Genomic DNA, 27,550 nt, shown 5'->3' with positions numbered 1-27,550 from the left:
TAGGCTTATCATTCTAGACGGGGATCACGGGTGATTAATACCAAATAAACCCAGACGATAACATAGGTGTTGAAAGTGATTTGAAGATAAACTAAGTTAAGGGAAGGAAATAGCGAGGGATGGGTGTGTTCTGTGTATTCTTCTTATCTGGGGGGCGGGGAGGGACTCTGGGAGGAAATAACAGTTGGGAAGACAATGAAGTGTGGTGGTGGAACTGCCTAAATGCTCAAGGGTGGAGTATTTTCCCAGAGGCTCTGAGGAAAGTGTGCTTGATGTGTGCTTCCAACCTCAGGGAGCCGGGCTTATGGAGTGGCCTGTGAAAGGTGAGGGCAGTGTCGGGGGTAACTACTGCAGCCCGCTTAGACCCTGGCAAAGACCTTGGCTCCACGGGCTGACTAAGTGACACAGCCCTTTTGTCCATTATCAACCGTTAAGTTTTAGGAACCAGTTTACGGTTGATTTCGGGTCAGCTGTATTTTCATGTAAAAGCTTTCAGCCCTTCATTCTTAATAATATTAATGTGATCGATTCAAAGCCCCAAACCATTCTAGGGCCAGGGTATATAGGGAGTTTGGGGGTGGAGCACCAGAACAAGGAGGTCACTGTCCCATGAAGACTGGCTCAAGTGACGGAGTCCTGAATTAAATCAGGGTGTATCTAAATAGAATGCTCTTGCCTCTATTATGTTCAAATTATTTAAGTGTAAAGTTTAAGTAAAATCATTGTTGGAAAAATCATTGATTCTTCATCAGTAGGTCTCTTGTCTATACATATTTGCAACATTGGAATAGTATACCAAATTTATGTGTGTGTAATTCTAAAAGCTAGCAGGCTGTAGGTCACTGGCCGCTCTGTAACTATTACACTAACACGCGGCTATTATATTTTGACTCTTTATGTAAAATATTGTCACTTTTGCTGAGAAATATTTTGTATTTTCACCCAAAGCTTCCTCGACAGGATTTTTAACATCATATATCTATTTTTTTGCTCATGTTGTCAATGGGAACAGTGATTACACATTATTACGGAGCTTATATTTATCATTAGCTTAGTGACCCCTGCTGGGAAGCTTAAGATAATCACCCTTAACTTCAAAGTTGGGGTTTCAGCAAAATAGATGCTTGAGCTTAAAACATGAGTTTTGTGTAATCTAGGACAATTGATTTTGCAAAGAGATCACCATTTCCATCACTGGAAGCTGATCGTTCCTTGGAAGGGAATAGCTCTTGTCGTATGACTGAGCGTGTGACCAGTTCTAAAAGTGACATGTTTGGAATTAGCACATTCTCCCTGGCTCTCTGTCTGTGTTCCCTCCCGTTCTTACTTCTGCTTTTAGTTATTTGCCAAGTGGTGCCTCCTGATCTCTTTCCAACGTGCTTGAACAAAAAAAAACAAAAGGCACAGATGATGTCATTGTCCATCAGAATCTTTCTTCCCCATCACAATAGCATTATTCAGTATCATAGGCCATCGTTTTACCATCGCATTTGAAGAACTAAACTCTTGAAAAGGGAGCCAACACCCCACAGAGCAGCGGCCTTCTAGTATTATTTTCATGAATATTTAAAGAGCCAGGTGCACTTTTGTCAAAGTGTAAGCTTTTATGCGCAATTTTTTTAGATCCTACCCGCCTCCATCCATCCCAGACCACATTGTCATAACAAATCATTTTTGATAAACCGATATGAATAGTGTCCAGGGCCCCCATTAGTCTCTCTGTGAGATAAGAAAACAGTGATACATCAGCTACGTTTTTGCTGCAGGTTAACAGGGGATACGTGCAGACTGCAAAGATCAGATCTGCGATTGGCTAAAACTGACCTAAGCATATTTAATAGTAATATTTAAATATGAATATTTATGTAAAATAGTCTGGTAAAGGTAATATTTGTGTGTATACACTTTCATTTATAGACTAGTACTGTAAGATATCAATAGGTAAAGTCTCAATTTACTAGAATCAAACTCCTTGACTCTTTCAACTAACTCTGTAGTAAGTGGCTTTTTAAAAAAAAATATACTCCAATTTTTATGAGAAATGGTTACAGGGGAGATAAGCAACAAGATGATACGAGCACAAAGTCACTTTATCTCCCTCCTTCCCTTTTTCCCTTACTTCCCTACTTTTTACCTTTTCATCCCAGCCTCGAAGACGACCTTAAGTTCAATAGCAATTTCACTTCAGTTAGTGTGTTCTGTGCCTGGGCACATAATACAAGCCTGCTGGTTAGAGCGAGCAATGTGCAGAAATCTTCCTATCCTTTGAGTGAATAGTATCTTTTATTTTTCAATTTCTTGGGAGGACAGAGTGACATTTGTTATACAATAAACATCTCTCCCATTTTCCAACTAAACTCCAGACTTCATTTGGGCCTCATGAGTTTGTTCGTTAACGTTCTCTTTCTGGCTAATTACACCCAGAATGCTACATTGCATTTAGTTGCCACGTCTCCTTAGTCTTGTCTGGTCAGCCTAGTTCCTCAGCCTTGTCTTCTTTTGCATGACCTGGACAGTTTTTAGGAGCACTAGTTACGGACTTTGGAGAGTGCCCTGTAGTTTAGGACTGTCTGTTGTTTACCTCATGTTTTGACTGATGTTACATTTTCTAAGGAGGAATATCACAGAGATAAAGTGTCCGTACTGTAACCTCATATTGGGAGGTACGTGAATCCGTATTACTTGTGATGTTAACCTTCTTTACTTAGACGAGGTAGTGTTTGCCAAGTCCCTCCATTGCTAAGTGACTGGTTTCCTCTTTTCCACACTCCACCGTTTGGAAAGTGAGTCACTCAAAGGGCGGGGGAGGTGGGGTCCTTTTTGAAACCCAAGATGTACAGCCTGGCGGGGTAAAGAGCAGTGCACGGATACAAGGTATGTCTAGGTTTGGATCTCCTTGCTAATCTTTCACAGAAGGCTCAAGACATGGAAGAGGACACATTGTGTCCTCTTGAAAATGGATAGAATGCTTGGGGAAAACTCTTCTTCTTAAGTTATTAATTTGATTCTTGGTTGGTGGTGCCTCCATTACCTCCTGAACTCCACAGCTGAGGACTGAGCTCAGCTGCAATGGCAATGGTTGGCCTGGTGCTCAAGGTCATCACAATGGGCTTTCCCAGGCTACCACAGCTTCCCCCAGCACACAAGCCTTGCTGTGTCACACTTGCTGATGCATCACTGGCCGAAGCAAATCCCATGACCAAGTTGAGAGTGAATGTCAGAGGCACAAGGAGTGAACAACCAGAGGTTTGAATCACTGGGAAGCCTTCATGTAACAATCTACACATTTGCACAGCAAATAACTAGTTGAGCATTGAAACGAATGAATTCTATTTCAGTACCATCGCCACTGTAGCTTACTGAAGCCAAGCAATGTATTTTGTTCTACCATATTTACTAAAGCAAGAAATTCAACTTATAGTTTAGAAAGTCATGTGATACATTCTTTATTTTTAATTCACCTTTTCCTTTATCCACTTTTATTGTTCAGCAGGATGAGCTAGATACTTAGGTCTAGCCAGATGGAAGAATGGACTAGTTAGCAGAGTAGTCTAAATCGTGGTTACCAGCAGCGGGCCTATCACCTGCAAACTTGGAGATCTCAGGTTTAGCCACTCTATGTTTGTCTGTGAATGGTAATAGTTACAGGTACCTCATAGAAGTTGAGAGCGTTAAATTGAATTAAATACTTGGTAAGGCATCTATCATATAGTATGTGTGTAACAAATGGTGCTTACCACTATTTTTAAGATCACCACTGTCAATAGTAATAGCCAATCAGGCAAACACATGCTTTATCCTCTAGCTTGTTAAATTGTATTCTCTGCTAATCAGTATACACCTGTGCATGGTTTGTGCCCATAGAGTCTGACTTGTATCTAAGAAACTTTTACAAAGCAGACTGCACTCCTAGAAGAGAGGTTTGTGGGCATTTGTTAGTTCATTTTGCAGAAGACTGAACTGAAGCCGTGACAAATCTTGGATCTATGGTGGACGCCCACAGAGACAGAGTTCCCAGCCCAAGTCTAGAGTTAGATCCAGTGGCAGATTGGTTTTTGATTTTTAATTTCTGTATCTGGGCTTAGTTTTCTTTCAGGAGCTGTTGGGCCTTAATTCACACAGCTCACGACATGGAGACCAACCTGCTTTTCTCACTCACTCATCTTCTCCCAGAGGTTGATTTGCTCCTGCCTTCAATTGAAATCATTTTGGGGTTATGAATTGTATTTCCTTAACTAGCTTATAGTTGCCTTGCAGGCAGAGGAAACATTTTTGATATCTTTGCTTTTTCCCAAGTACTTACTACAGAAACAGGAACATAATACAGCCTCAAATAGTTTTTTTTAATATATCCCAAAGAGCTCTGAGAAATAGTGTCATTGACAGCAAATAAATTCTGCCAACGTTCTGTGATAGACACGACATGATGCATTTAATTTATGGGATGGGATTTAATTCTTATCTATTAGCACCTGGGTTTAAATTTCTGCCTTTGAATAAATTCTTTAATCACAAACATTGCCCATACTTTCATCCAGGTGGCATATATTAGTACCACTAGAGCTAATTCATTAATCCTAAAACCCTTTGTCCCATAATTATGGGAAATGAAGTGTGCATACATTAAATAAGAAGTAGTGGAAGCTCACATATTAAAATGCCTGCTCTTGAGACCCTGCTGAGGCTCAAAGTACTTGGAAGAGTTTTCACAGTCTACACAACAATGCAAAATAGTATAGCAGACACTAAGGTACATTGTTCTGCCATCCCTGGTTCTGTTCCTGTTCCTGTTGTCGTTGTTGCCACTGTCGTCATCATCATCACCATCGTCATCATCATCTTATAACTTATAAAAACATCTATCCTGCCCAGTGTTGATGAGCTGAATTCACCTCTCACTGGTAAAGAAGGAAGAAATGCCGTTCTTCGGCGATGAAACCACCGATGACTTACAAGATTAGATGGCAGAATGAAATGTCTGTGACAGATTCATTCTCTCTTTCTCTATCTCATATTTGCTTTCTGACAAAATGGAAGAAGAAAAAAAAGTGCCTTCCTCCAGAAACTGTTGCACTCTGTTGTTTCTGATTTTCCACATGAAAGGATTCTATTTAAGCACAGGAGGGTCTAGGGATGCTGGCTTCTTGTTGAGCGAGTGTATTAATACTTTTTCTTCTACAACTGGTCGCCTGATCAACTGCAACTATTTCTGGAGGCAGAATACCCAAGATCCCGCAAATGAAATAAATCAAATGCTTTTTAAAGTGAAGGCTGAGGCTAAATACAGAACAAACAAAGGGAAGGTGTTTACCGCATACATTACCTTCTCAAGTGAGGGAGTATAAACTACACGATGGGCTCAGGAGGGTAGCAGTGATGGAGAGAGTGTGTCACTCATTGGACGGACTGTGTTCTTGATTATCCTGATCAGCGCTTGCCCTTTAGACTGACACCAGAAGCTCCATCCTCCCTCCCTGAGCCCCAACATGCCCACGGTTGCTGGAATCTGTGTGACAGCATGAAGATTAACCTTAAGAAACACACAAAAGGCAGAAAACAAATAGCATCGCTGCCATCTTTTGGCTGGCATCCTCCTGGGATGATTTATAATCATTTCTTCAGCTTAGAAATTAGCCTCGTGGTCTTTGGGGCAGTACTGAAGCTCCCAAGCCCTGTGGGTTTGTCTGTTCTGTTGTTTATAAGAGTTCAATCAGTTGCCATTAATTTTAATAGAGACCCAAGGTTTGCTTTTTTGTTGTTGGTTTTAAGTTTTGGAGAAAATAAATCAGAACAACAAAAAGAGAGTCAGTTCTCACTCCTAAGATTTATTTGCAAGTTGGCAGTGTTAAATTTCTCTCCACTTAACGTGTAAGAGGCTTAAAAAAATATTGCCCTTTAAAAACATGTGCTCAAGCATTAGTGTGAAAGGATGTTAGGAGAGACTCATTATCATCTCTGTGTGTTTACAAAGAACACACATGAGCATATACACACATAGTCAGAGAAGTCGTTTTTTAAGAATTCCACGCCATGAAAGATTTCATTAACCTTTTCCCTAGGAAACCAATTCAGCTCACTGCCTTCGTTACTTCTTTCCGTTTCCACCCCATGGCTCTCACACTTTATTCCTTTCCTCCTCTTTCATCCCCCCTGTCTTCTTGGCCCATTCTTTCATCAATGATTCTATTGTTGAATCTGCCAGCTGGCATTGGAGTCACTTATTCCTCACCGTCTCAGACGGCAGCAGCCTCACTTCCACACTTCAGCTTTCACTGTTTCCTGCTTTATTGGATCCTCTTTTCCTTCTCAATTTTTAATTTCAAAAGCCATACCGACCCAGGAGTATAAGGTCAGTTGAAAAGTTTGACAGTCTGCAAGGAATAAAGCTTTGATATAGTATTGTTCCCAAAGGGCATAACAATTTGTCTTAAGTGAATGTTATGTATGCAAATAAAACCAAAGGAAATCTGCTATAAAAAGCATTTATTGAACAGTGATACGCAGGGATTTATAGTTATCACCATCAACCTAATTTTCAATATTATTTCTTGTTTTAAGTTGTATATGTTAAAACAGACCCAGGAACACGGGGAGTATGCCCTTCAGTAAGCGCTGGGGAAGATATTTAAGTTATATGCAGATCAGCATTGGATGTTTGAGAGTGTGTGCATTCTCAGGAAAACTTTTAGAAGTCATTTGTTGTTGTTGTTGTTGATTTATAGCTGTTTTCCCCACTGTGTTTCCTCCCATCTATTGTTTAAAGAGAGTGAGGGTGTATATTCCTAGAGCCCCCATGATCCTGATGCCTAGATGTTCTGGTTGCTAGGTAACAGAATACTGTGAGGAAAGGGAAGCAGGGCCCATTTGTGTATCTCTGATCTAGCAGAAATGCAGAGAGAGAGAGAGAGAGAGAGAGAGAGAGAAGACCTCTGCATTTCCTTGTGTTTTTTTTGCTGAACCAAACAGAATTATTATTGTATGACAAAGTACCACTTAGCCTTATGGAACTTCCTGGCAGTTTCAGTGTAATCATTGCTGTAAAGAATCCCTAAGCCTCGACTGGTTATTTCTACAAGGTTGTACATTGGGTTTACTTCCCTGAATCAAAACTTTGTTGTTTAGGGTCTTGTTCCCTTCGACTTTCTAGGTCCAAGTTCTTCTCACCAGTTACTTGAACTAAAATATCAACCGATTTAAAATAAAATGCTTAGGTTTTACATTAAACAATACTGTAGCTAGTATATGAAGTCACATAATCAGACAAAATTGCTGAGAACTCCACCACTATACACCACTATAAAAAAGAAAAATGAAAGCTACTCCTAAAAAAACTCAATTCTTAATTAAAACAAATGGGTTACTTGCAAGTGTAAGGCATCATGGCAAGATCGGAGAGGTGTAGATTCATTCTTAAGATACTTCCGGGCGCCCACTCTGGGCTTGGATAGTGAGCACTGAAAAAGGAGACAGCATTCCGGCCCCACAGTGCATGTGAGGAGAGACGTACACATATAATTAACTACGTTGTGGGAGACCTCCGAGTAGAGCAAAAGGAGAGTATTTTGGGAAGACAAATAGGGAAGCAACCAGCTAGACTTGGGGGAAATCAAGGGACTTCAAGGTTCTGTGTCTTGAAGGCTGAGGAGATTCCCGGGGAGAGAAGGTGAGTGACCTTTCCCAGGGTTCCCACTTAATCCCCACGCATCCATCAGCACAAACCACTGCTAGGCAGGAAAGCCTTCCTGGACTGCCCTATCCAAATGGGATTCCTTTATCCTGTGTCCTCTCAGCTCCTTGCTCCTTTCCTTTGGAGAGCTCGTCTGAGTTTTTAATTATATATTGAACAGCATTATTTAATACTTTATAGAGATTACTACCGTTCTCCATCATTAGACTCTGCTCGTTCAAGGAAGGGACGTAGGTGTTGGACTCGCATTATCCCCATGGACCGACACAGAGCTTTGCACATAGTGAGAGCTCAATAAATGTTGAGTGAATGGAATGAATGAGTGCACTTGCAAATAAAAGTCATGTAGGCAGCTGCCTTCCCTGATTTTATGGTATGGGTGGCTGATCTTCTATTCCCTATTGTTGGTACATATTCCTAAAGGGAAAAAAAAATCTTAGTTAGTACACTGCCCTTCCCAAATCTACCATATTTATTCTATCATAAATGTAAATCTTCTAGATATATTCTACAGCCCTTGTGTATATAACATGAAGGAGAGCACTGTTAGATGAATTCCACGGGTAGTTGAGACACAAAGCAAAAAATTACTGGTTAATTCTTTCACTGACCCAACCACAGTGCCTGAAATCCTCCCATGGGGGGTGGGGGTGGGGATTAACACTTACTAAGTGCTTACTTTATATCAGACTTCATATTACCCCCTGAACATGTACAATCTCATTTAAACTCACTCAATGTTTTTACTTAGATGTTCCATTAGCCCCATCTGACAATGAAGGTTACTGACATGAAGAAAGTTAAAGATGTTTCCTAAACTCAGAGGAAGCAAGGGGCAGACCTTACTGTCAACCCATCAGTTTGGCCTTAAAGCCATTTTCTTCCCAATATCCTCACACCTCCACTCATCGGCCTTTACTACCTGAATCCGGAAAACTTATTTTTATATACTAAATATTTTCAGAATCCAAATCTGCTGGTTGATTTCCAGGACATCAAGGAGATGATGTATCAGTTGTGAACACAAAAATATCTTAAGAACACCCATCTTTTCGATTGATGTTAGTGGAATTCTTTCATCTCCATTGCAGTCACACTAGGAAAACTGTTTTAGATGTGGAACATTTGCTCTCTCCCTGTCTGTCTATCCATCTAGTATTTATTTATTTATAGATATGTCATGCTTTGGTTTCCTCTGAATACAGGAACACTTTCCAATTAGTCCCCTTTGTTAGCATACGAATTATTGTGAAGTCACTGCTCTTTCTGATGCGGTTTGGGAGCTGGCACAGATGGCTGCATGGGGGGCACACCACCGGGTTGCGTGAGACGCAGGCCTGCATCTCAGTCGGCGTGGTCAGCCCGCTGGGGAGTGGACAATATGAGGAGACGGTTCCATTCACAACAGAAAGGGCGGTTAAGTGTCTCTCTTTTTTTTGTCACTTCTAACATGAACATTTAACTTTCACTGTTTTAAAATAGTGTCCTTTCCCTTCCAAGAAGACCCTGTAATTATGATGCTTTAAATATTCCAAGCCTAATTTTGTCTCACTTTAATTTAGAGAGTTAATACATGTTTTCAATTTGGTTTATGTTGGAAGGTTTGAGAATCTACTGATTTCCACTAAAAGCATTTAACTTCGTGAAAGCCACTCCAGACCTGCCATCACTAACTGCACAAATAGAGAAGGGCAATTTGCTAATGGGGCTCCGTGTGTGGCAGTTTATGGACTGCCTGGTGTCACCCAATGTACTTGCCAAGGCGCTTCCAGATCCAAACCAGGTCGTGTGAGACGTCGATGGGTTTTAATTCAATAGAAGAGCAGATGACCGATGTTGATGTAACTAAATAGAAACATCACGTCCAGGTGGCACTCCCTCTTTAGACCAGTAACTGGAGACACAAAAGCAAGCGGGACAGCAACAAAAAATCCCTGCTGTGATGAGTCTTGTCATCGAGTGCAATTTAGATAACATGGGCACGTGACTTGATATTGATTAACATGTTAAGTGAGGTTGAGAGACAAATGTCCATATTACAACAATATCTAAACCATGGCCCGTGTTTAAATCTAAGTTTAGGTGTGGATTAGGATCCATCCCCAGGTATCAGGCCTCTGAGTCTGTTCATCACCCTCTAAGAGCTCCACGTTAGCATCTCAGAAGTACCTCAGTGATAGGAAGGGGAGGACCGTGTGTCTCCAGATGTCAAGGCCCCTCCAGTTCAGAAGCCTCCACCCCCCAGCACCATCCTTCACAGAACTGGAGATTCAAAACTCTTCCCTACTCTGAGTCAGGAACTAGCAAGCGTCTCTGTTTAATGAGTATTGGCGGCTGTAAAACGCACACAAACTTGGGTGAGAAATACAACCAATGGATTTCTTATGTGTATATTACAGGAATGCACTTGACTAAAATCAGACCATTAACTTAGGTGTTAAGAATCTCCAATGTTTAGCTTGCTGGAAACCTATACAGTTATCACCGGTGCCCTGTTGTTTTGAGTCTAACAGGGGCTACACAACTGATGTGTTGATTTTAATTGCACTCAAGTGTAAATACATACATAGATAAATAAATACAATTCCATTTAATTTATTTGTTTTATCAATAGGTGTTCTTCTAACTCCCTCTGCCTATTCAATTAAAATAAACATCGTGGACAGATTGGTTCTTTAGCTTTGCTATGAGCTTACGTTCTGTGGCTGTCTGACCTTTGTTAATCATTGTGTGGTCAAATGAAATAAAGCACATGCATTGAAACAGTGAATAAAATTTGGGGTTAGTGAGTTTGGTGGAATCACAACCAGTAATTTTAAAATGTGACTGGATTCTTCCCACAATTAAAATCTTTCATTATGCTACTTCAAAGCTAATTTCTTTCTTGTTTTCCTGAATAGTTGCTTCCATTAATCTCACTCTAGGTAATGATGGTAATGATACAATTATATGTAATCATTGCCTGAATTCAATGTGCAACACATCAGTCCCTTTGTGCGGTGATTGTACAGCTCTCTACAGTCCTTGTGTTTGGAAAGTTTCCCTCCTGTCAGGCCAAGATCAGATTCAAAAGTCTCTGACATTTTTCATAACATCCGTCAGAATGGGTGTTCCGACTGTCTCTTGTAATGACTGGGCAAGCGCATCCATCTGGCTGGTGGCAGTTGAAGCTAGGGGCGAAGGCATGAGGCAGGTAAGCAGGGCTTGCTGTTGACATAGTTTCCAACAGGCTTAAAATAGAAAAAAAATAAGAGGAACTTTGAAAAGGCCTTCAGTTGTGCAGGTGGCTATAATCTACTTCAACTACTGACACAAACCATAATCTCAGTTAATTTATTGTGTTTTGTGTAAAGTGAAAAATGATTTCAAAAATTCTAAATCTGCTTTCCTAGCATTTATAGCTACTATTACTAACAGTTATCATTCAGTACTAACCTGTTCCTCAAAGTACTAGTAGGGAGATGTGGGATTCCAATTATTTTTTTATGCTATAAGATGTGAATTTGCTTATGTTCTAAAGAGAAATTTTGTTTCAACACTTCCTTATTCAATTCAGTTTAAGACTTAATACCGTTTGAATGTTCTGATACAATAGAATTGAACATGACCATATCTTCAAAGAATTAATAAAGAAATATGCAGGTGTCTGTCAGCAACATGCTTACATTTTTACCTTGCCTCCCTTTGTTTCTCTCTCTCTCTCTCTCTCTCTCTCTCTCTCTCTCTCTCTCTCTCTGAATAAGAGTCAAGACTTTCTTGGGTTCCATTTACATTGATATTTGTACCCTGACCTATTAATTTGATTCATTGATCATTTTTTAAAGAACAGTGTCAGCATGAGTGTGGTATCGGTTACAGTGAGTGGGATGACAGTCACTTTAACCCCCAAGTCTAAAATGAGCTTTTTTTCATCCCTTTGAGATACTCGTAATAAATCTTTTCTCTAGTTCTGAAGCAATCTTTTGACTTACTGATATTAGCTAGCTAAGTAGCATATATTGGTTTTAAAAGTATATCAGGTTTCATTTAAGTAAAACAGGAAACGCTTGACTTTCCCTCTCCAATTTGATCTTTCTGAGTCTTACTCGTACCTGTAAACACGCACCACTGTCTCCTAGTGGCTCAAATAAAACAAATTGTAGGAGCCGTCCTGTTTCCTCTCGTCTCTTCGTCTGCCCACCCCAGACATCAGCAAGTCCTAGAAGGTCGCCATTCGAAACCTACGCTGCACCTGTTCCCACCTCTGATTTCTGCCACCACCTTCCCAATGCCACTGTCCTCTCTCCCCTGAACCACCGAAACATCCTGAGACTGGTGTCTTTGCCTCCATCTTTCCCTTGCAATCTATTCACACTGATCTTTTAAAACATAATTTATATTGGGCCCTTCCCTGAGATAACCTGGGAATGACATCCAAGCTCCTTAAACTGCCATTTAAGCCCAGTATGATCTATCCTGTCTTACTTCCCTAGCCCATCTTGTTCCCCTCACCCCATTTTTACTGTTCTCCAGCCACACTGGTCTTGTTGGGATGCCGTTTTTGAATACCTGGGAGGTGTTCTCGCATTAGGGCCTTTGCGTCGTCTGTTTCCTCTGCCCTAAAACCCCTTCTCCTAGAGCCTCAGGGGCCTTTCCAGACCCCAAGTAAGCTTCTCTCGTAACACCTTTTGCTAATTTTTGGCAGAGCTTTTGTATTTTCCTTGATTGATGGGTGTACGTCTTGTCTTGGTGAGCTTTTGGCCGAGGGTTGGTCACTGGAAAGACCAAGCCGTGATTGGAAGCTTGGAATTTTCAGCCCGGACCCACTCCCCCCATTCTCCAGAGAGGGGAGAGGAGCTGAGAATGGAGTTTATGATCCATCATGCCCGTGTGATGAAGTGTGCATACATATCCCAAGTGTAGGGGGTGCAGAGAGCTTCCCAAGTTGGCGAATGCATGGAGATGCGTGCTCAGAGAGGGCATGGAAGCTCTGTACCACTTTCCCCATACCTTGCCCTATGTATTGCTTCCCTCTGGCTATTCCAGAGTTATATCTTTTCATAATGAACTAGCCATCTAGTTAAGTAAACTGTTCTCCTGAGTTCTGTGAGCCACTCTAGCAAGTTAACCAAACCTGAGGAATCTGGTCATTCAAATCTCTGATCTGTAGCCAGTCAGTCAGACACACAGGTGACGCCCTGGACTTGTGATGGGTGGTGTCCGAAGAGCGTGGTGGGGGATGGGGTCAGTGTGCGGGACTGAGCCTGTAACATGAGCGATCTGACACTCCATCCAGGTAGGTGATGGTAGAATTGAGTTAAACTGTAGACCTGCACACATTCTTTTTTTATTGCTGACCTACACACATTTGTGACCAGAGCTGTCAGAGGCAGTGCTCTGTGCGAGGAGTAAAGGAGACACAGAGGAGTGAATTCTCCCGAACAGGTGTTTAGAATGGAGGTGATGTTACCTCTGCTTTGTCAGAAGCACATTTCCAAAACAGTGTTCAAACCCGAGAAATACCCAGTTATGATCCCTGAAGAGAATCTTTTCAGAATCTGTAAGATTCAGAGCCCCATTAGATCAGCGCAGGGCAACCTTTCTTGTTTCCTATCAACGGCAAGAGCTCCTTGAGTCGAATGAGTAAGTTCAATAGGATCCACGAGCTCCTTTACACATCATTGTAAGAATGTTATGAGTCTATCTGAAGCGAATTTAAGAGGATTGAAGGTAAATCAATCACTGTTTGGTGCTGAGGTCCTAATGCTAATCTTCCTCACTGAGAACATTCCTTGATCATATTTTTGCCAATCTTCCGGTCCTTCCCTATAATTTCCCATTAAGAGCATGAGTGTTTGGGCTAATATGTGGAATCTGACTCAACACTATCCTTGTCATGCTCTGAATATGAAACATCTTGTCCGTCTGTGTAATTTTCCTTCTAGATTCCTTCCAGTGGTGGTTTACTTATCATCTTGAACACTGTCTTCTTTCACTTGTCTTAGCCACAGACTGCAGTTAATCCAAGTTGGGGCTCATGTCTGCTGACCCTCAGCCCAGCAACCTTGCTCTTTAAATGTATTCTAAAAACTGATTCTAAAATATGCTTCAGTCTGATTTGCTCAAGCAATATGGATACAGCTTGAATTTCTCTCAGAATATTAGGTAAATAGTTTTTTTAATATGTGGATATTTTTATAAATAAGTAGAGTGTATATATATATATTCCCTAATATATACATACACACACATATAATCTTAGGATGTGCTTCTAACTTGTGTGTGTGTAGTTCTAAAATTTGAAACCAAATATTACCACTAAAGTGCTTCATAGGAGTTGGCAGCAGTGTCTAGAATCTAAATGGCTTTGGAAATCAAGAGCCTACAGGCATCGTGCATGGGGCACAGAGGACCACAGTAGAAACATGCGACTGTTCAAGTGAAGACAGAATAACAATGAATTACTGCAGTTAAAAACAATAAACAAAAAAATAGAGAACAGCGCTTTCATTTTCATGGCTCTTCAGTTGGCTTTGCTTATTCTGTTTTCTTAGTTTTGTAAGTGTCTGTGACTCAAGGCTGTTTCATGATCTGCTGAAATCTAAGGAAACTATGGGCCTAAATTGACCATCCTTTCCCTGAGCACACTGTCGGATTGGGTTACCCATGGAAACTTTGTCTAATAAGGAAGTTTTTGAAAATGTCAGTGATTATTTTTGTTTATTTTAGTGTACTGGGTGATTAACAATCAGTTTTCTTCCTTGGGCCAATATAGTTCCAGTGTCTTAAGGAAATATTGATACAATGAGCAGAAGTGGTGCAGGCACAGCTGATGCCAGCCGGGTCCTGGGCCACGTGACAGGCCCATCATTGCAGTCTTCCCAATCACTCTGAAAAGCGAATATCAGTATTCTCATTGTATGATGGAAAAATGGAAGCTCACAGTCGTCACAATTTGCCAGATAGTAATGACAGACTCTGACTTAACCGGGTCCATGTGACTCCAGATCCGAAATTCTTTCCTAGACCTTAGGCTTCTAAATATTCTATCTAAAGAATGCTGTAAATAATAGTAGTTGTTTTGCAGTTATGAAAAAATATGGAATATATAACATTGCAATTTCTAAGCTCCCACACTAAACAATAGTAACTTAATAATCTCTCCAATAAGTCCTAAGTATGGACAAGATTAAGGCGCTGCACATTTATTTCGATTAAAATAATTATGCAAATTTTAATTCAAATTAGACTCAGCCTTAGGCACCTAGAATATTAATTCAGAAACTAGTCTTATTACTTCAGATTCAGATGCACAGAGTTTGGGCCAAGAACACTGAAGCAAACACTTCAGTTTTATTAGCCACCAGCTGGCAAGCATTAATTGAGTAACTTCTAAGCATCGGGGAAGACCGAACCTTAAAGCAATTGCCATCTCTTGCAGTAATATGACTACATCACTTGGAGCAATTTGGAAAAGAAGCAAGATAATTCATAACTAAGGGCTACTTTTCTATAGAAACACAAGGAAGCAGAAGTTTACTGAAAGCACGGGTTCACTGAACATTTCATGAAAGCGAATCCACGTTGGGCAGCCTTCAGGGATGTGGGGAAGCTTACAGTGGAGAAGCACAAAGGCGCACGCAGGCAATAGCGAGCGCTGGATGTGGGTTGTGCGGCAGCGGCTGTGGTTGGATAAACTGGTCGATCGGACACAAGAGAACGTGTGTAGGGTGCGTTGTTTGTCAGAACTGAGTCAGACGGAGATGCTGTGCCTCTTTCTCACCTTCTGTCTCAGGCACAGTGACTGGCATGTTCTGGGGCCTTAGTAAGTTCAGTGTGGCTCTTCACTGTCAGAAGGCAGAGGAGCCGGGGTTTGAGCTAGTAGGAAAGGGAAAATATAAATGAGAGAATAGAAAAGCAAATTACCATCTTATTTTAGTGAACATATATTGAAGATTTTATTGGTAGCACTTTGCTGAAAGCAGTCTGTTAATTTTGGGTAAAAGTCCATTAATCACACGCATACGTAATAAGTGGAGGTGAGGGCAGAACGACCAGCTATTGGATAATTCATTTTGCTTCAGACTTCTTTATTGTACATCACCGTCTCTGAGTCAATGTAGGGTTAATGACTGGTTTGCATTTGCATTCCTGAGCACACTCCAACAAAAGCAAAGTCAAGTATATGTTGACTGGAAAAGAACAAAAGCCCTGAGTGGAGAGTAAATAAAAAATAAACACAACAAACCTATTGTCAGTCAGTCAAGGTGGTAGCCGGCCTTCCAGAAGGCTGCGTTCCTGCCTCCTGGCATCCACCCCCCGGTATGATTCCTTCCTGTTGTGCACAGGCTGGGCCTCACAACTTGCCTCTACCGAATGCAATAACACAGAAGATGATCATGCGACTCGGAGATTAGTTCATAAAACGCGGTATGGTCTCACACACAGACAGGCTGAGGGAATCACTTTCTGAGGGACTCCAGATGCCCTGTTGTGAGCAGCTTTATGGATAGGCCCATATGGAAAGAAACTGAGTTTTCCTGCCAACAGCCGTGAGGGTGAACTTGGAAACAGACCTTCTGTCTCAGCCAGGCCTTTAGATAACCACAGCCCTACCTGACACCTTGACTGCAGCCTTGTGAGAGACCTCAAGCCCGAAGGGCTGGGCCAAGCCATGCCCTGGCTTGGTACGTGAGATGATACATGTTGCTTTGAGTCGGTCCACATATCTGAGGACACCATGTGAAAGGAGTTGAATGCTGTGGGCAAATAGAGAAAAGACTTGGTTCCTGCTCGTAAGGACCAAACAGTTGAGTACGGAGCATCACACATATGTATAAATGCCCCCGAATGAGGCAGGAGGAAGAGGGCGGAGGGAGCCGGGCAGCCTGATGGCAGAGGTGACACTCGAGTGGGGCTGTGATGGAAGAGCGCACTTTACACGTGTGAGGATGCTGCAACCTTGCACAGACTGCTCTACTTTGTGATGAGATCGACGGCATGGCAGAGAGGGCTTCTGGAGATAGCAAAATTAAGGTTAATAATGATAAGAACAATGCTGAAAGTACATTTTTCTTTTGATTCTTAACAGGATTCCATATTCAGTAGTCCACTTGACCCCCACAAGAACCAAGGGAGATGGGCAGAGCTGTTATTACTGCACCTGTTTTACCAGTATGGAAACTGAGGTTCTTAGGAACTAGGTATTATGCCCAAGGTCACATGGGTAGTTAAGTGGCAGACATCAAGCTTAGGCTTTTTCTTTTTTTTAAATATTTTTTAACGATTTTATTTATTTATTTTTAGAGAGGGAAGGGAGGGAGAAAGAGAGAGAGAGAAACATCATTGTGTGGTTGCTGGAGGCCATGGCCTGCAACCCAGGCATGTGCCCTGACTGGGAATCGAACCTGTGACACTTTGGTTCGCAGAAGCTTAGGTTCTTTCAAAGCAGATGCAACATATAAATCAATGTATATAGTGAACTAACTTCAATGAATAGAGAACACAGCTACAAAGGGCCAGAGAGGGAAGTAAAATCACTTCTCCAGGAATTTAAAGAGCAGAGACAGGTCTGGCGTGAATGGTACATCAGTCAGGGAGGCTGCAGGTCGTCTCCCCCGAGGCTTCTCAGGGAGGAGAATGCAACAGCGTGAGGAGTTAGGGGCCCAGCTCTGGAAACTCTCAAACTTGACTGAGCTAGCACTAAAGCAGGTGTATCTCTCAAGTGAATATTTGTATCAGCAAAGTGCACAGACAGATTTATTAATTTGGAATGAGAAAGTCATGACTATGCCCCTGAGAATATTCTGTTGACGTAACTGATACATTCATTCCCTGTAGGCTGGCATTGAAGGGAAGCCCCTTTATAACAAAAATGCCGATGATGCCGCCCATGGTCTCAGGGTGAAGAACTATGAGGCTTTCCTTGTCTTCAGTGGCGGAGGTGGGGAGGGATATTGAGGCACTTTTTTTTCTTTTTAGAGATCACCTTGCCAGCCCCCACTGGCCAAGATTCACTCACCCCTCCCCAACAGAAATTTACTTCTGTAACTCTCTGTGTGAGTGTCGTGGGGCTGGCTTTGCAAAGTACCAAAAACTAAATGGCTTAAAAAAATAAAAATTTATTTTGTCCCGGTGCTCAAAGTTAGAAATGTGAAATAAGGGTGTCCCAAGGCCATGCTCCCTCTGAAGTCTCTAGGAAAGAATTGCTTCTCCAAGACCCTGGTGACTCCCAGCAATTGTTGGCATTCTTTGTTTTGTGGCTACATCACTCCGGTTTCTGACTCCATAGCCACAAAAGTGTCTTCCCACTCGCACTTTGTAAGGAGATCAATGACTCCAGGGCCCACCCTAATCCAGTATGATCACACCATCACTTAGTTACATCTGCAAAGACCTCATTTCTGAATAAGGTTGCATTCACTAGTCCCAGAGACTAGGATTTGAACACAGCTCCTTGGGGGACACAGTTTAACCCACTGTACCTCTTTCCCCACGTCTCCACTATTGACCAAGCTCACCACCATCCTGCCCAGGATAGGTTCTTTCTACATTCAAGTGTTATTTCAGTCCGAGAGCTTTTCTACCTCTGGAAGGTGTCTTTGCTTAAAACTGACCTCACTGTTTATAGCAATTACTTTAGGGAGAAGGAGAGTAGTCAGGGTGGGAGAAGGCACAGATCTTTGTTATAAAAGTACTCCCAATAATGTTAAGTGTGGGCAGGACCCTCATCCAAGCTATAGGGTATGAAAAGGGAAAAGTTATTAACTTCGCAGTGGGAACACCTGGCAGCCCCTAGTTTAATCAACTGAGCAGGGCTAACATCACCACGCATAAGCCATGTGAATGTCATGCCCCCCCCCCCCCCGGCACCAGTACGATGTGATGAAGAGGGAACTTCACCTCAGAGCCGTTCTTCCCCAAACCCGTTAGGATTAACATGTCAGACCAACCCAATCTGAGGGACAGTCTACAAACACCTGACCACTACTCCCCAAAACTGTCAGGGTCTGGAAAAAGAAAGACTGAGAAGCTGTCACAAACCACTGGAGACTAAGGAGGCGGGGCAACTAGAAGCGATGGGCGACCCTCCAAAAAAGGATATCGGCATAAAGTCTGGTGAAATCCAAATGCAAGATGAGTTTTCTTTGGAGTGTAATTAGGAGTTTAAAGGGAAATAATTGGATCAGACGATTCAGTCCTTTCTAGCTGTAGAAATGTTTAGTGTTCTAGAAATGAGGTTCACTACTATGTCTTAGAGGAGGTGTTAAACTTAAGGACTCGGTGTTATTTTTCCTAACTTTTAATGTTTTTTTTCTGTTTTTAAAATGCCTTCTTCTACATGTACAGAAGGATTTGCCCTAAACAATGGAACCCTGGACACCAAGGGCCACACAGCTAGAACGAGAGTGAGGGACCGCACTCAGTGGGTCTCAGGGGAATCCCCCAGTCCTGACTGTCTATTGGCACGTGACCTTGGACAAGTCCCACTTCTGTGACTCAATTTCTCTGTCTGTAAACTGAGAAATTCTATTAGAAAATATCTAAATTTCTAACAAGAACATTACATAATTCTACTCACTCTCTGTGTCTCCACGTAGTAGGGATCGGAGGACTCGTGTAACTTCTGGGGCAGTTGAATGCTCTTTCATGCATCACAGTAACACCTGCTGGGGAAATCAGATGTTACCTCCCTGGGTTGGTGAGCTTGGAAAAGCAGGTCCTCTGTGGGAGAAGAACCATGTAGACTGAGTTTGCGTGTATGCTGCGAACTTGAGGAAAGCAGGTTGAAAAGAATGACTTCTGCTGGCCTATTTCTTGCCCCCTCCTCTTCTTCCAGGGGCTACCTATCACAGTTCTGACATTGGTAAAAATTAACTGTGACATCTTAAGCAAATTACTTAACCTCCACGAGCCTTGATTTCTTCTGCTATAAATGGAGATTAAAAATAACCACTTTGCATTGCTTTTATGAGAACGGATTGAGCAAACCCAGTTCCAAGGCTGCAGTTTGCTGTATAATTCTTTATCTGAGTGGATAATGTTTGGCCTCTTCTGGCCTCCTGACACTCATCGAGTATCAATGATGGTAGTCTGCTCGTGTCGGATGGGAGGGAAGGTCAGAGAGCGGAATCTTGCTGCCCATGTCTTTGAAAAAACCGTGAGTTACATCAAGAGGACAGGTTTAATTCTCTTGGTATGAACTTAAAAGATTTGGGGAAGTCATTTTAAAGCAGTAGTTTGCTGTACATGATTCATGACGTACAGTCACAAATCAGGAACATGCAAGTCACTGGCTGTTTTTCTCCTGGGGGGACCTGCGTGATGGGGGAGAAGCTCAGCCATGGGGAATGGCCAACATTGGATAAGAGCCTCCGTGGAAGATTGATAACTTGGGAATATTTTCAACATGTGTGGATTTGTCTTCACTAGGTTTTCAAGAAAGGTTCTTCTGCAGCCGAGGCTTTACGCAGGCATATGTTCTAATTTTACTGTAAATTAGATTTTCAGGGCTGAGCTGCTCAGTTCTCCCTGCTGGGCATGTGCCCTCTTCTCTGTGGCCATGGGAGGGAGGGATCAGCTGCCAGTTCTGCCTAGGATTCTGGCTTCTGGCAGAACCACTGGCCCCAGGAGAGGGCTCTGGCTCCATCTATGTATTTTTCAAAAAATGTATTTTGAAAAGGAGTTAGACATGGGATTATATCCCTCAAACTCCGGAGCCAGAAAATATTCCCTGGAAACATTTAACTGACTATGCCTTCCATATGATACTGTATTTTACTATCCCCATTCTAATATTTTAAAGTACTTTCATTTAATTTTTCTTGTGATACGCCAGGTCATTTATACTCATTAGGCATTATCACTGTGCTTTCACATAGGAGGAAACTGAGTCACAGAGAGTTGAATTCGCCCAAGTTGTTGACAGAGACAAGAACCCTGTAGGGCCCTTCAACCCCTGGGTAGATAACTCACCCCACATCCCCAGAGTGACCACGTCATTCGTCATCAGACAGGAAATGGAAAACCATTATTATTAGGATAGTCATATAACCATTGTTGCTAATAAGCTGTCTAATTTTTTGTGTGCATGTCTTTGTATTCTCTGGTTTCAGTCAGAAGCTTTCATCCCTAAGTTTATAAATTGGCATTTAAATGTTCCTCAGGATGTGGATCTTAAAAAATACAGGGATGCCTCCTTTCCCTGTGCTTCACAGATGTTGCATTTTGTGCTAATTGAAGGCAAGTCCCTCCCCCAGCAAAAAGATTATGACATTTTACTGAGACGTTTGTTTTCTTACAGTGGCTTGCGACCCAACCCACAATGTCTTTGAGTCAAAAATACTTCCTATATTTCTAAATGAAGATATTCTGATTTTATCAAATATTTCTTCTAAGGTCAAAAGACCATGGAATAGAGTAATCAAGAACCTGTATTCTTTCCACACAATAAAACCCAAATTCAGTGGACTTCTTGAGCTGATACAAACTGCCTTTTTTAACTTGACCTTACTTGTCCCATCTCCTGTCTTAGAGGGTTGACTCTCAACCCTGACTGTGCAGCAGATTCCTGGCCCCACCCCACACTTACAGAATTAGAAAGTTGCAGAAGGTAAACTTGCAACTGGCTCCATTGTGTTTCTAATGCGCGGAGCCCACGAGTTGACATTTTTGGACCCTACTGGTTCCATACAATCTGCTTTACTCAAATATGGCCTTTATCTGAAGGACCTCACAGCTCGATGTCATCATTCTGCCTGACCCCATTCCCAAAATACTACTTTTATTTCATGCCCATGTCCAACACCCCATTGTTTATGAAGGTTTGGCTAATTCTTTTCCTTGCTAAAGTCTTTGGACTCCATCCCTGTAGAATACACCTGTGCTTCTGGTTAGTTCTAGTTGCTTGTGTGTCTTGTCCCTGATGAGAGAAGATGTAGGCTTAGCCCCAAATGCCACAAGGACACCTAGTTCTCACTGAGTGCTGAGTCTACTGTGTGGGGAGCTTCAGCAATGGAGGCTGATGTTATTTCATGCTGGAGATGGATGGAACTGGATTGCTTAGGTCTTTCTGTTTCACCTTTGGTCTCAGAGTTTGGGATGAGCTCTGTTGGATTCCATTTATCTCTATTGTTCAGCTCCAAGCAGCCATTTCAGCTTGAGCTACCACCCGACAGCCCAGTTTTTTGTTAATTTTTTTGAGATAACATTGGTTATCATCATTATGTAAATTCAACATCTGGGTCCTCTATTGTGTGCTCACCACCTGAATTCTAGTTTCCTTTGGTTACCATATACTTGACCCCCTTTGTGCACTTCACCCTGACCTGTACCCTTTCCCCTCTGGTAACCACCACTCTGTTGTCTGTATCTATGGGTTAGTTTGTGTTTGTTAGTTTGTGTGTTACTTCTTGTTTTATATTTCACAGTCTAGTTTTGAAGTGAAGAGGAAGAGTAAAACAGAAAGTGTCCAAAGTCCCTGCATAATCCCACATGGTTTGTCCTTTATTAAATATTTGAGGCCTGTCCAGAAAGTATCCATCCATGTACTATGAAAAGTAGAGACATTTATTAAAGAAGATACAAGATTCAATAAACATTGCACACAGGACAATGATGCCTCAGTCCCCTTTAAAGTAGGCACCTTGGGACCTCACACAGTTCTCCCAATTGCCATTACCTGCCCTGTCATATTTTCCTAAATCTTATCGATGGTCTAAAATCTCTTCCTTTTCAAAGGTGATTTTAGTTTTGGGGAAAGCCAGAAGTCTCAGGGTGCCACGTCTTGGCTGTAGGGGAGCTGATTCACCTGGGAGATTTGCTGTTTTGCCAAAACACTCTAAATGAGATGTGATGCACGGGCAGTCGTATTGTGACGATGAAGCTGCCAATCACCAGTTGCCCATAGTTGTGGCCTCCAGAATCATCCAAATAGTTTCCATGGAGGAATGTTTAAGCTTAATGCAAAACTGGGTGCAGATTCATTGCTCTACTCGCTCAGTCATTTTGAATGCAATGGCCACACAGTGAACATGCTCACTCAATGGCATCCACTGCCCCCTTTGACTAGTGCAGTGAAGTTGTCATTGTTCACACACGTGCATTCCCGTCCACCCTCCTTGGCTGCCAGGTTACATTGATGTCACACAAATCACTCTCATTATATAACAATGGTTGGACTTTTTCTGGACAAACCCTGTATGTATATATTTTTGAAGACCATATTTATTAATTTCTGATAATTATTTTAAATTATATGTGTAAATATCCTTTGGTTTGTGCATTATCAAGATACAGCAGTGTTTTTTGTTTTTTATTTGCTTGAAGCTTTCCTCCAAAAGTCCCTTCCTATTGCCATCAGTGTATTCATTCAATGTTTAGAATAAGGATTTTGACTACAGTGTTTGAAAATATTCAGATATAAGTGCACTGTTACACAGAGAAATTACAAATTCCATCCTACTAACCATAAAATTGAATATGAAATATAATAGTTGATCCAAGACATTCCATTGAAGAACATCTGTGTAAGCCTTCTGGAAGTCATTTTTGGAACTATGATTGAGAATCTATTTTAGATGTAACAAGCACTTTCTTATAATTCCCTATTTTTTCTCATTATCATTTAAGAGTATCATCTGCTCTTGGTTTTGAGTTTAATTTGAATCACTCTTACAATAAAATCACCTGCTTTGCTTAGCTTTGTGAAATTGAATCTAATTGTGGAAGAAAGGTAGAAATCAATGTATAGGTACCACTCATCAAGTGTAAGAATGCCTAGGTTGAATTGGGGTCTTGTGTTCTGCTACTCACTTCTACCAAGCTATGCTTCCATTAATCCAATGAAATCCTTGGGAAGTATAAAGCCATTGGAAATCAAGGGCAAAGCTCAGCTGAGGGATAGGAGGCACCCCTGAGTATCAACAAGCCATAGTGACTCTTACTGTGGCCCCAGTGTATATGCATGTAGTTTTCTCAAAACATGGCATGAGAGAATCTTCACAGTTTTTTCTTAAGATAGAATATTAGCACAGTTCTCTCCAAATCCCAAGGACAAACAAACATTTGAAAAACATTTATTCTAGGGAATGAGTATGTTTCCTTACTCCTTAAAGCCAACCAAATGATTCAAAGTTCTTCTACCTAGTTACGATAGCCCATTTTTGAACAATCTGAAATATAATCAGAGTTTAAAAACTTTTGCATTTGTATTTAACCCAGTAATGTTGAGTTTCTTGGGAGTCATTTGCTGTAATTCTCATTCATTCTTTAACTTTGGAAAGTATATTAATTTATAACTTCCACATTAAAGAATTTATCTGCATCAGAGCTGACCTACTGCAAGAAAGGATATCCAATGGGGAAGAGGAATTAGTGAGATTTTTTTGCTCTTCTTTTTTTCTTATTTAATGAGGGCTCCAGGTCTCTCTGAGTGCCTTGATTATCAGATGATGATCTACAAAGTTGGTCCTTTTTTCCAACTCCACTGGCAACTCTTGCTCCCTCTTATTCTATCATGCTCTCCATGGTTCTTAAAACTATACACTATCAACTATGTGAAAGGTGGGGGTCTTAAAAAGGAACCGCTCCAGGACCTAGGGAATAGAGTGGCATGCCCATCCCTAGGATGGGGCCATGTCATGTGGAGTTAGTTACATGTGCTTGGATAAATGAATGAATAAATAACTGAATGAATGTGTATTCTTCCCCACAAATCAACTATAAAGGGAAAATAAGTTCACAAAATTACAACACAGTGGGAGGAAAATCTTCCGTGTGTGTATATATAGAATGAGGAAATGTCAGTTTTAGAACTCGAGAGGAGGATGGAGTATGAGATTTATAGGCTAACATTACAGCTGCGAGCCTCAGAGCTCTTGGAGGACAAGCTGACCAGAGCCAGCCCTCGAGACCCTGACCCTCAACCAACTGTGCGGCCACCAGGCTCGCAGTGGCTCCATGCTGGGGGGTCATGCATGGAAATCCCGTGTGACCGTGGGTTTTTCCCATGGAACCTGAGGAGCTTTGTTCAGTCATCTTCCCCTGAGACAGCCGAGGATCTGGAGCCTACCCTCTCCCTACCCACAGTTTGACTGCGGTGGCAGCTGCGGTGACAAGTCAGACGGTATCACTGTAATTACCCAAGCAGCTTCGTCAGGAAGAACTGTAAAACAATTGTTACTCATCTTTTAGATACCTCAGATCATTCATAAATCCACAAATCAGAATGTCAGTGGTTTGGGGAGAATGACAAATGAAATGGAGTTTTTTTGTTGGCGAATTCCTCCAGCCCTGTGATCAGACACAATGGCACACATGAGTAGTTGTATTTGGGGGTAACTGAGAGAGAAGAATAGGCATCCTGAGGTTTGAGGCTGTAGAAAAGTTCATGCATTTTAAACTTTTGCTATTTGGCATAATGATTCGATTAGGAGATTATTACTTTTTTCTCTGATTTAGAATTCGCCAGGCAAGTTCCAGTCCCATATCCCCAATTCTATGTCTTTTTTTTTTTTTTTGGTAACAGCTTAATTGAAATATAATTCACGTACCGTTTCACTCACCCATTTAACATACACAATTCAGTGGTTTTAGTATATTCACAGAGTTGTTATATCTGCTCATTGAAGTGTCTTTATCACTTCAGATAAATTTGTGAGTTTCCTCATGTATAAATTAAGTGTGGAGCGACATATTTCTCCGTTTTCCTTTGAGTGATGAGTCTATAATTTCAAGCCTCACAGTAATCTGTTTATGCAAAAAGAACACACTTCATCAAATATGGTGAATGTTTTATAAGTTACTGTTTTTGCATGATTCTCATTCCCTCTCTCTCTCATGCATGCGCACGTGCACGCATGTACACACACACACACACACACACACACACTCACTTCTTTCCCTCATAGTCTGCAAATCAAATTTCCCCTGTTATTCCACATCCAGTTTTCATCTCACCTTCTTTACTTTCTATCTGAGGTTTTCCTTCACCAGCTGTTTTCATGAATGTCTGCTGCATTTTTTCTATCATGGACAAAGATTGTCTCATAGATATGGGCTGTCTAAAAATAGTTTCATAGGAATGTGTTGTTCCCCCTGAGCAAGAATATAAACTTGATTCTCTCTATGCCACACATCGCTTCTCACCAAATCTCAATGAATAGTGGTTGCGTCTCTCATATACAATTACCCAGGAATACAGTTGGAATCTGAAAATGTGGGTGAGTTCTTCCTGGGCCAACTGCCAGAGTCAGGTTAAGAAGGCTCAAATGTTTTGAAACGGGATCACTTTAGGAATCGCCAGGACGGAGAGTCATTGTTGTGGGCGCAGCTGTGTGCCTCAAGTGCAGGTGTTATCACCCTGAGTAGTACATGACATTGACTGACTAGCATTGCAAGTGCACAATTATATATTCCTCCTGTGGGAGTTCATAATTAAACCTGTAAACATGTCCTCATCACAAAGATATCGTCATGGTGAAGTTCATCGGCCATATAGTTCATCGGTGACTTATAGCTATGATAGTCTCTGATCAATGACTAGCATTGTTTTGGAGATTTTCTAGTTAAGCCACATATGGTGACTCCTGATAAGAACTTAATCCCGATGGCAGGAATTCACTTTTCAATACAATCAGGTACATATATATTGTATTTAAATGTCTTGTGTTCACTTTAACTTTTTAAATATGGTGAGCAATTCTTTTTCATTTTTTTAATTTTATCTAACAAGGTTTAGTGCTTCTTATTGATATCCCAGCTACCATAGGCTCCATACTTGAAACATCACCTATCCTGAAAGAACATAGCAATAGCAACCCAGAAAACAGCCATGTTTTCATTAACCGTGCTAAAAGGCCAGAACTTCCACCTCTTCTCTCTCAAGTGGACAACGATCACCACACCGGAATACATATATAAACTGTAGGAGGTTCCTCCCTCCTGCCCGTCAGTGCAATAAAAATGCAGATGCCGCAGTGAACTGTGGTAATACGATGTGCAATGGAGCGCATTTTCCTCTTCACCCCAGGTTACGTGTGTTCTCTCGGGAAGGGAGAGGAGAGGCCAATCCTCATAAAAGGTTTCTGGAACTAACGGCTCCTACGTCTCTCAGTTTCCATGGGATGAAACAGTGCTCCTTCTGAACGATTGCTGCCCAAGCCCCCAGTCCCCATAAACCCCGAGGCACAGGATTTTTGTATAATTTTTATTATCTTTGGATCTTTATTTCCTCTTCCAGATCTCTGCTTTCCAACTCAACCCATCCCCGTTTCTCTGGTGCTCCTGCCGCCCTGCCATGCACACGCCAGCTCTATTGCAGTGTTCCACCAACGTCCTCTTCCCTCTCCCAAATCCACTGAGAATTGGTAGTACAGTCCACACTCAGCCTTACCACCCCGACTCTGACTTTCATCATAAACCATCTAAAAACTAGACTTGAGATAAACTGCCATGATTTTGTGCAAGTCCAACAGCTATCTCCATATCCCCTTGAGTATGGTTTTCTCTACAGACCGATTTTTTTTCTTGGTCCTGTTTATGCTTGCTGTCTTGACGTGATTATTAATAATGCCCTCTTTAAATCTCAAACATGTTACTTTGTCCTTTCATATTTCTGATTATTAGTCTTCTTATCATTTCTAAGCACTGGAGTCACTCTGTTGAAAAAAAGTATGTATTTCCTTTCTATCCAGATTAGTCCTGGTATGGCTCACTTTAGCCCCTTCTTGTTCCCATACTAAAAGTCTTGCTTCTGCCCTGGCTGGCGTAGCTCGGTGGATTGAGCTCAGGCTGCAAATCAAAGCATCGCAGGTTCGATTCCCAGTCAGGGCACATGCCTGGGTTGCAGGCCACGGCCCCCAGCAACTGCACATTGATATCTCT

The 27,550-nt window shown here is 41.6% G+C and overlaps 1 protein-coding gene across 1 annotated transcript in view; it reads left to right on the top strand.

Moving 5' to 3' along the window:
• DCC (DCC netrin 1 receptor) overlaps window positions 1-27,550 on the top strand; it is a 1,018,954-nt gene that overhangs the window by 298,560 nt on the left and 692,844 nt on the right. The gene's annotated exons all lie outside the window — the stretch shown is intronic.

This window comes from Phyllostomus discolor, chromosome 9 (assembly GCF_004126475.2).
Source record: "Phyllostomus discolor isolate MPI-MPIP mPhyDis1 chromosome 9, mPhyDis1.pri.v3, whole genome shotgun sequence".
Taxonomy (NCBI): domain Eukaryota; kingdom Metazoa; phylum Chordata; class Mammalia; order Chiroptera; family Phyllostomidae; genus Phyllostomus; species Phyllostomus discolor.
Note: the sequence above shows the minus strand (reverse complement) of the source record. Positions and strands in the feature narration are given on the sequence as shown.